The 10,000-nt window shown below is 31.6% G+C and overlaps 3 non-coding genes across 3 annotated transcripts in view; all 3 read right to left on the bottom strand.

Annotated features, from left to right (window-relative positions):
* The window catches only part of LOC124462077, a 1,996-nt gene extending 1,725 nt beyond the window's left edge, over positions 1-271 (bottom strand). The window contains exon 1 of the ribosomal RNA XR_006955365.1: positions 1-271. This exon is cut by the window's left edge and continues 1,725 nt beyond it. This is a non-coding gene — a ribosomal RNA (small subunit ribosomal RNA).
* Positions 272-5,349: 5,078 nt separating this feature from the next.
* On the bottom strand, positions 5,350-9,289 carry LOC124462081. The gene has a single exon (XR_006955369.1). It is a non-coding gene; the product is annotated as a large subunit ribosomal RNA (ribosomal RNA).
* Positions 9,290-9,620: 331 nt separating this feature from the next.
* On the bottom strand, positions 9,621-9,800 carry LOC124462084. Its single transcript, XR_006955370.1, has one exon. It is a non-coding gene; the product is annotated as a 5.8S ribosomal RNA (ribosomal RNA).
* Between the last annotated feature and the right edge of the window lie 200 nt (positions 9,801-10,000).

The following is a 10,000-nucleotide window of genomic DNA, read 5'->3' as shown; positions in this document are numbered from 1 at the left end:
TCTGCATGTTATCTAGAGTTCAACCAATATAACGATCAATTGATCGCTTGGTTTTAGTCTAATAAAAGCACACGTCCCAGAAGGTCCGTGTTTTAATTGCATGTATTAGCTCTAGAATTACCACAGTTATCCAAGTAACTGTTAACGATCTAAGGAACCATAACTGATATAATGAGCCTTTTGCGGTTTCACTTTTAATTCGTGTGTACTTAGACATGCATGGCTTAATCTTTGAGACAAGCATATAACTACTGGCAGGATCAACCAGAATAATGTTATTTATTAAATGTGTTGTTAAAATAACGATAAGTTTTATGATTTTTAACAAACACATATTTTTAAATATTTAAAGATACTTGACAATATGATATATTTTTGAATAAAATAAATTAAAATACATATATTATTTGTGGTAACATTCTACGAATACGGCCATAATTTAATAGCGTTCATTTTCGTTTTTCATTAATTGAATATGTTTAATAAATTTGTTCAAAAATATCTTTATTTTTACACTTACAAAATATATAATCACATTTGCTTTAATTTTGCTCATTTCAAAAGAAAATAAACATTTGTATTTTGATATTAAATTTAAAATTTAACTTGAATTTGACATTTAATGCGTGAAATTATATATCAAGTAAAACCATCATTCACATTAAGTGAGATGAGTGTTTTATAATTATAAGAAATTAATTCAATAATAATAATTTGATTTTAATAATGGAAAAATTTTTGCTCTATATAAGTGACATATTATTTAAGTTGCAAACATAACAAGATTTATGATGCATACTTATTTACTCTTCTTATATAAAAGGTTAAAGATTATGAACAATTAAACTAAGAACTAATTTAATGCCCATAATCTTTACTCAAGTATTAACGATAAATCCAAATATAACCAGTGAATAAACTTCAGCAGAGAGAACGATCCTAAGATCGTTTCATCATACACCTTAGAATACCTTGGTAGGCTTTTTCATTATCTTTTGCATTTGACATATTAACGTTGAAGTAGAGCAGCCTTCAACATGACTGAACAACCACTGTTCATCATGAGTAGGTTTTGTGCCACATACTCTCGAAATCGACCATTTATGTTTGAAGGTACCACTCAACAATAAATTTTCATATGTATTTTTATAAATACCATCAAATTTCATTATAATAAATAAATAAATAGACATTGCCGATTATAAATGCATGAGACATATGTATTTGAGAATGTACCATATTACATATGACTGACCATGCTCGACATCACACCACCTAAGTAGGTTTTGTGCCACATACTCTCGAAATTGACCATTTATTTGAAGGTACCACTCAACAATAAATTTTCATATGTATTTTTATAAATACCATCAAATTTCATTATAATAAATAAATAAATAGACATTGCCGATTATAAATGCATAAGACATATGTATTTAAGAATTTTACCAATATTACATATGACTGACCATGCTCGACATCACACCACCTAAGTAGGTTTTGTGCCACATACTCTCGAAATGGACCATTTATATATGAAGGTACCACTCAACAATAAATTTTCATATGTATTTTTATAAATACCATCAAATTTCATTATAATAAATAAATAAATAGACATTGCCGATTATAAATGCATGAGACATATGTATTTAAGAATTTTACCAATATTACATATGACTGACCATGCTCGACATCACACCACCTAAGTAGGTTTTGTGCCACATACTCTCGAAATGGACCATTTATATATGAAGGTACCACTCAACAATAAATTTTCATATGTATTTTTATAAATACCATCAAATTTCATTATAATAAATAAATAAATAGACATTGCCGATTATAAATGCATGAGACATATGTATTTAAGAATTTTACCAATATTACATATGACTGACCATGCTCGACATCACACCACCTAAGTAGGTTTTGTGCCACATACTCTCGAAATGGACCATTTATATATGAAGGTACCACTCAACAATAAATTTTCATATGTATTTTTATAAATACCATCAAATTTCATTATAATAAATAAATAAATAGACATTGCCGATTATAAATGCATGAGACATATGTATTTAAGAATTTTACCAATATTACATATGACTGACCATGCTCGACATCACACCACCTAAGTAGGTTTTGTGCCACATACTCTCGAAATGGACCATTTATATATGAAGGTACCACTCAACAATAAATTTTCATATGTATTTTTATAAATACCATCAAATTTCATTATAATAAATAAATAAATAGACATTGCCGATTATAAATGCATGAGACATATGTATTTAAGAATTTTACCAATATTACATATGACTGACCATGCTCGACATCACACCACCTAAGTAGGTTTTGTGCCACATACTCTCGAAATGGACCATTTATATATGAAGGTACCACTCAACAATAAATTTTCATATGTATTTTTATAAATACCATCAAATTTCATTATAATAAATAAATAAATAGACATTGCCGATTATAAATGCATAAGACATATGTATTTAAGAATTTTACCAATATTACATATGACTGACCATGCTCGACATCACACCACCTAAGTAGGTTTTGTGCCACATACTCTCGAAATGGACCATTTATATATGAAGGTACCACTCAACAATAAATTTTCATATGTATTTTTATAAATACCATCAAATTTCATTATAATAAATAAATAAATAGACATTGCCGATTATAAATGCATAAGACATATGTATTTAAGAATTTTACCAATATTACATATGACTGACCATGCTCGACATCACACCACCTAAGTAGGTTTTGTGCCACATACTCTCGAAATGGACCATTTATATATGAAGGTACCACTCAACAATAAATTTTCATATGTATTTTTATAAATACCATCAAATTTCATTATAATAAATAAATAAATAGACATTGCCGATTATAAATGCATAAGACATATGTATTTAAGAATTTTACCAATATTACATATGACTGACCATGCTCGACATCACACCACCTAAGTAGGTTTTGTGCCACATACTCTCGAAATGGACCATTTATATATGAAGGTACCACTCAACAATAAATTTTCATATGTATTTTTATAAATACCATCAAATTTCATTATAATAAATAAATAAATAGACATTGCCGATTATAAATGCATGAGACATATGTATTTAAGAATTTTACCAATATTACATATGACTGACCATGCTCGACATCACACCACCTAAGTAGGTTTTGTGCCACATACTCTCGAAATTGACCATTTATGTTTGAAGGTACCACTCAACAATAAATTTTCATATGTATTTTTATAAATACCATCAAATTTCATTATAATAAATAAATAAATAGACATTGCCGATTATAAATGCATAAGACATATGAATTTAAGAATTTTACCAATATAACATATGACTGACCATGCTCGACATCACACCACCTAAGTAGGTTTTGTGCCACATACTCTCGAAATTGACCATTTATGTTTGAAAGTACCACTCAATAATAAATTAACATTTTTTCCCCATACAATAAATGGGCGTTTTTAAGAAATCACCAAAGTATAAAACATTCGTATGTGATATGCATATTCCCATATGATATGGATGTTCCCATACGATAAATGGGCGATATTAATATTTTTAGTTTTTAGTAAAATTTTTTTTCATATATATAGTCGATATTAAATAAATCCCATACGTTATGATATATTTTCATATGATATGAAAAATTTTAAATGTTGAGTAAATTTTTTTTTTTTCATATGAATGGGCGAAATTAAATAAATCCCATACGTTATGATATATTTTCATATGATATGAAAAATTTTAATGTTGAGTAAATTTTTTTTTTTTTCATATGAATGGGCGAAATTAAATAAATCCCATACGTTATGATATATATTTTCATATGATATGAAAAATTTTAAATGTTGAGTAAATTTTTTTTTTTTTCATATGAATGGGCGAAATTAAATAAATCGCATACGTTATGATATATTTTCATATGATATGAAAAATTTTAAATATGATAAATTTTTATTTTTAAATTAAATGTTGAGTAAATTTTTTTTTTCATATAAATGGGCGAAATTAAATAAATCCCATACGTTATGATATATATTTTCATATGATATGAAAAATTTTAAATGTTAAGTAAATTTTTTTTTTTTCATATAAATGGGCGATATTAAATAAATCGCATACGTTATGATATATTTTCATATGATATGAGAAATTTTGAATGTTGAGTAAATTTTTTTTTTTTTCATATATATGGGCGATATTAAATAAATCCCATACGTTATGATATATTTTCATATGATATGAAAAATTTTAATGTTGAGTAAATTTTTTTTTTTTCATATAAATTATGAAGATGACAGTTGGCACCGCCGTTTTCATTTATTAAAGTTATATACATATAACATTTTTTTTCTTTTGACCTTTTAATAGGTACAGTAGGAATCTCTTTAAATATATATATTGCGTCACTAAATAAATGACGATTCATTTGGCTACATTATGACGATCACAGTTGGAACCGCCGTTTTCGTTCTTTTAAGTTATATACATATAACATTATTTTTCCACCTTTCAATATGGACAGTAGGAGTTTCTTTAAATATATTTATTGTGTCTCTGAATAAATGACAATTCATTTGGCAACATTATGAAGATGACAGTTGGCACCGCCGTTTTCATTTATTAAAGTTATATACATATAACATTTTTTTCTTTTGACCTTTTAATAGGTACAGTAGGAATCTCTTTAAATATATATATTGCGTCACTAAATAAATGACGATTCATTTGGCTACATTATGACGATCACAGTTGAAACCGCCGTTTTCGTTCTTTTAAGTTATATACATATAACATTATTTTTCCACCTTTCAATATGGACAGTAGGAGTTTCTTTAAAAATATTTATTGTATCTCTGAATAAATGACAATTCATTTGGCAACATTATGAAGATGACAGTTGGCACCGCCGTTTTCATTTATTAAAGTTATATACATATAACATTTTTTTCTTTTGACCTTTTAATAGGTACAGTAGGAATCTCTTTAAATATATATATTGCGTCACTAAATAAATGACGATTCATTTGGCTACATTATGACGAACACAGTTTGAAACGCCGTATTCGTTCTTTTAACTTATATATATATATAACTTTTTTTTTCACCCATTTAAACATGAAGAGTAGGAATCTCTTAAAGTACATTCATTGCGTCACTAAAGAAATGACGATACATTTGGCTACCTAAAAAAAAAAGAGGATAGAAATGGACTTATTATTATATGAAATACTCTTCCATATAATAATAGTACATCAGCAATTTAAAAAAATCGAATCATCAAGCAAAGGATAAGCTTCAGTGGATCGCAGTATGGCAGCTGCTCAACCACTTACAACACCTTGCCTGTTACAAAAGTCGTTTACAATTGATTCTAGGCTTTGTCATTGTATTAAATAATGTTTTAATAAGTAACTAGCGCGGCATCAGGTGATCGAAGATCCTCCCAATTTACTATGTTACAAATAACATTGGCATCACATCCATTGTCGTTTATAAAATAAACTTTTAATGGTTTAGAAGCCATACAATGCAAATTGCCCCTTATTTATCATTGCAGTCCAGCACGGATACGACCTTAGAGGCGTTCAGGCATAATCCAACGGACGTAGCGTCATACCACTGTTCGCTCGAACAAGTATTGTGCCATTGGTCCGTACCTGCGGTTCCTCTCGTACTACGCAGGAATGCTGTCGCAACAACGTTTTGTCATTAGTAGGGTAAAACTAACCTGTCTCACGACGGTCTAAACCCAGCTCACGTTCCCTTGCATGGGTGAACAATCCAACGCTTGGTGAATTTTGCTTCACAATGATAGGAAGAGCCGACATCGAAGGATCAAAAAGCGACGTCGCTATGAACGCTTGGCCGCCACAAGCCAGTTATCCCTATGGTAACTTTTCTGACACCTCTTGTTAAAAACTCTTTAAACCAAAAGGATCGATAGGCCGAGCTTTTGCTGTCCCTGTGTGTACTGAACACCGAGATCAAGTCAGCATTTGCCCTTTTGCTCTATGTGTGGTTTCTGTCCGCACTGAGCTGGCCTTGGGACACCTCCGTTATTATTTGAGAGATGTACCGCCCCAGTCAAACTCCCTACCTGGCAATGTCCTTGAATTGGATCATACCTGAGTAATTGGAGTTATACCAAATATTTCAAATTAAAAATACATAAATGCACTCTCTCATTAAAGAATTTGTTTGCGATTATATAACAAACTCGTGATACTTTGATCAAGAAGCTTGCATCAAAACCCAATACCATAAGATATAATAAATATATCCGTATAATGGCTAGGAAATGATACACGTTCCATTTAATCAAGTAAGTAAGGAAACAATAAGAGTAGTGGTATTTCATTGGCGATATCAAACACAAGGAATAATATCTCCCACTTATTCTACACCTCTTATGTCTCCTTACACTGCCAGATTAGAGTCAAGCTCAAAAGGGTCTTCTTTCCCCGCTAATTATTCCAAGCCCGTTCCCTTGGCTGTGGTTTCGCTAGATAGTAGATAGGGACAGTAGGAATCTCGTTAATCCATTCATGCGCGTCACTAATTAGATGACGAGGCATTTGGCTACCTTAAGAGAGTCATAGTTACTCCCGCCGTTGACCCGCGCTTACTTGAATTTCTTCACTTTGACATTCAGAGCACTGGGCAGAAATCACATTGTGTCAACACCCGCTAGGGCCATCACAATGCTTTGTTTTAATTAGACAGTCGGATTCCCCAAGTCCGTGCCAGTTCTGAATTGATTGTTAATTGATAATCGTTATAATTTAAAAGAACTAATTAAAAATTAGTATTCTTAAAAATTTTAGCAAGAAAGTTCCACAATTGGCTACGTAACTAACTATCCGGGGAACAAATAACTATCATAAATGATAGAAACTCTATTTACCCAGAACGAGCACATAAACCATGTTATTGTTTCCCAATCAAGCCCGACTATCTCAATCTTCAGAGCCAATCCTTATCCCGAAGTTACGGATCTAATTTGCCGACTTCCCTTACCTACATTATTCTATCGACTAGAGACTCTTCACCTTGGAGACCAGCTGCGGATATTGGTACGGCCTGTTGAGAAGTTTGCGTATCCCCACCATAAATTTTCAAGGTCCGAGGAGAAAATATCGACACAACAGTATATGTCATGCTCTTCTAGCCCATCTACCATATCTCTCTGCGAAAGACTTCCATGGTAGTACGGCTATAAAACAGAAAAGAAAACTCTTCCGATACCTCTCGACGGCTTCTTTATGGTCGTTCCTGTTGCCAGGATGAGCACGAGGCCCATATTTAATAACAAACGGATACTCAACAGGTTACGGAATTGGAACCGTATTCCCTTTCGTTCAAAATTATTCAAGTGTTTTATTATTTATTATTTCATTTGACATTTTTAAAACTTGAAAATTTTCGGCTTTCGCCTTGAACTTAGGACCGACTAACTCGTGATCAACCACTGTTCACACGAAACCCTTCTCCACTTCAGTCCTCCAAGGTCTCATTCGATTATTTGCTACTACCACCAAGATCTGTACCAATGGCGGCTCCATGCAGGCTTACGCCAAACACTTCTAAGCACACCATTGTACCTTCCTACTCACTAAAGTTTCAAAATTTATATTATAAATAATATAAATCATCTACTTTAGCGGTAATGTATAGGTATACAACTTAAGCGCCATCCATTTTAAGGGCTAGTTGCTTCGGCAGGTGAGTTGTTACACACTCCTTAGCGGATTTCGACTTCCATGATCACCGTCCTGCTGTTTTAAGCAACCAACGCCTTTCATGGTTTCTGTATGAGTTGTTAATTTGGGCACCGTAACATTACGTTTGGTTCATCCCACAGCGCCAGTTCTGCTTACCAAAAGTGGCCCACTGGGCACAATATATCATAACCTTAAACTTCATATCAAGAAAGTTAAGGTTCTTACCCATTTAAAGTTTGAGAATAGGTTAAGATCGTTTCGACCCTAAGGCCTCTAATCATTCGCTTTACCAGATAAGATTATTTTATATAACATTTAAATGCACCAGCTATCCTGAGGGAAACTTCGGAAGGAACCAGCTACTAGATGGTTCGATTGGTCTTTCGCCCCTATACTCAATTCTGACAATCGATTTGCACGTCAGAACTGTTTCGGTCTTCCATCAGGGTTTCCCCTGACTTCAACCTGATCAAGTATAGTTCACCATCTTTCGGGTCACAGCATATATGCTCAAGGTACGTTCCAGTTAGAGGTATAAATAATATAAATATCATTATACATAACTATATAGAACGCCCCGGGATTGTGTTAATTATCTATAAATAGTTAAAAAACTAATCCCATTATTAGTCAAGTTAATTATGCTATTAGGTTTATATCCCAATAACTTGCACATATGTTAGACTCCTTGGTCCGTGTTTCAAGACGGGTCCCGAAGGTATCCTGAATCTTTCGCATTGTTAATCATACAAGTGCATATAATAAACACAGAAAATCAATGATAATCATGCTATTATATAATTCCGAAAAATTAACGCACTGTATTCATATAAATCTATCAACACTTTATCAAATTAATGACATTTATTCTATGTTAAAATGCAAGCAAAATAATTTAAATAAACTATAAGTCATATTTTATGATAAATTTGGTTTATGTTAATAGATTACAATGTCCTTATATGGAAAAAATGCACACTATTATTATAATATTATTAAAATATTAAAACTCTAATGATGAATTTTCCATAATGGATATTCAGGTTCATCGGGCTTAACCTCTAAGCAGTTTCACGTACTATTTAACTCTCTATTCAGAGTTCTTTTCAACTTTCCCTCACGGTACTTGTTTACTATCGGTCTCATGGTTATATTTAGTTTTAGATGGAGTTTACCACCCACTTAGTGCTGCACTATCAAGCAACACGACTCTTTGGAAACACCATCTAGTAATCATTAACGTTATACGGGCCTGGCACCCTCTATGGGTAAATGGCCTCATTTAAGAAGGACTTAAATCATTAATTTCTCATACTAGAATATTGATGCTCCATACACTGCATCTCACATTTGCCATAAAGACAAAGTGACTTAGTGCTGAACTATTTTCTTTTCGCTCGCCGCTACTAAGAAAATCCTTGTTAGTTTCTTTTCCTCCCCTAATTAATATGCTTAAATTCAGGGGTAGTCCCATATGAGTTGAGGTTGTATATACACACAAATATATTATTTAATATATTAAAACCATTGTTAATTTTTACTTTAAGTGAAGAATAATATTATGACACAATTATTTTTTCATTTCATATCATTAATAAGAGGCAATTCTAGATTAAAATTTAATATTTTTTATGCTAGACATTCCTCAGTATCATTTGATTTGAAAAAGAAAATTATACATCTTCGTTTTTCTCATACATATGTGAGCCAATGTGTTTCAATTATTATTAATATTATGAATATACATATATATCCAATAATATACCATATGCTTTAATATTTCGTAAAATATTAAAACAACTTATTTAGCATAGTCTTACAACCCTCAACCATATGTAGTCCAAGCAGCACTCTAAAATTAATTAAAGTACCATAACAGCATGGACTGCGATATGCGTTCAAAATGTCGATGTTCATGTGTCCTGCAGTTCACACGATGACGCACAGTTTGCTGCGTTCTTCATCGACCCATGAGCCGAGTGATCCACCGCTTAGAGTGATTATTAAATTGTTTGTTTATTTCATTACGTCAATAATATTTTTATTGAAAGAAATTAAAAATACACCATTTTACTGGCATATATCAATTCCTTCAATAAAATCTTAACCCAAACGAATGCTGCGAAATGTCTTAGTTAACATAAGTGATTGAATACTGGACTTGACAAAATTTAAAAACTTGAAATTTAAAGTAAACTA

This window comes from Drosophila willistoni, unplaced genomic scaffold (assembly GCF_018902025.1).
Source record: "Drosophila willistoni isolate 14030-0811.24 unplaced genomic scaffold, UCI_dwil_1.1 Seg872, whole genome shotgun sequence".
Classification (NCBI taxonomy): domain Eukaryota; kingdom Metazoa; phylum Arthropoda; class Insecta; order Diptera; family Drosophilidae; genus Drosophila; species Drosophila willistoni.
The sequence above is the reverse complement of the archived record's forward strand: the minus strand, read 5'-3'. Positions and strand labels throughout refer to the sequence as shown.